General features: G+C 62.2%; 1 protein-coding gene across 1 annotated transcript in view; it reads right to left on the bottom strand.

Annotated features, from left to right (window-relative positions):
* LOC106897416 (complement C3-like) overlaps positions 1-593 on the bottom strand; it is a 46,851-nt gene that overhangs the window by 41,788 nt on the left and 4,470 nt on the right. The gene's annotated exons all lie outside the window — the stretch shown is intronic.

Genomic DNA, 593 nt, shown 5'->3' with positions numbered 1-593 from the left:
AGCACCCCCGGGGTCCCCAGGACCCCCCCAGCCCCACCCCAGCACCCACTGGGCCCTTGCTCCAGCCACAGGTTCCTCCCCTGAGTCCCAGGCCCCAGTGGGCATCCCACTACTCCCAGTAACCCCAGTAACCCATTCCACTACTCCCAGTATCCCCCAGTGCTCCCAGGAACCCCTCCCAGTTCCCCCAGTAATGACCAGGAACCCATCCCACCCCTCCCAGTATCCCCCAGTGCTCCCAGTAACCCATTCCACTGCTCCTAGAAATGCCCAGGAACCCATCCCAGTGCTCCCAGGAACCCATCCCACTGCTCCCAGTAACAACTCAGTGCTCCCAGTAAACCGTCTCACTACTCCCATTAACACCACAGGGCTCCCAGAGCACCTGATAACCCCTCCCAGTGCTCCCAGTATCCCCCAGTGTTCCCAGTAACCCCTCTCAGTGCTCCCAGTGACCTCCCCCAGTGCTCCCAGTCTCCCAGTAACCTCTCCCACTGCTCCCAGTAACACCCCCCTGTGCTCCCAGTCTCCCAGTGACCCCTCCCACTGCTCCCAGTAACACCCCCCTGTGCTCCCAGTCTCCCAGTAACCCC

This window comes from Calidris pugnax, unplaced genomic scaffold, assembly GCF_001431845.1.
Source record: "Calidris pugnax isolate Ruff unplaced genomic scaffold, ASM143184v1 scaffold400, whole genome shotgun sequence".
NCBI classification, from domain to species: domain Eukaryota; kingdom Metazoa; phylum Chordata; class Aves; order Charadriiformes; family Scolopacidae; genus Calidris; species Calidris pugnax.
This window is presented reverse-complemented; position numbering and strand designations above follow the sequence as displayed.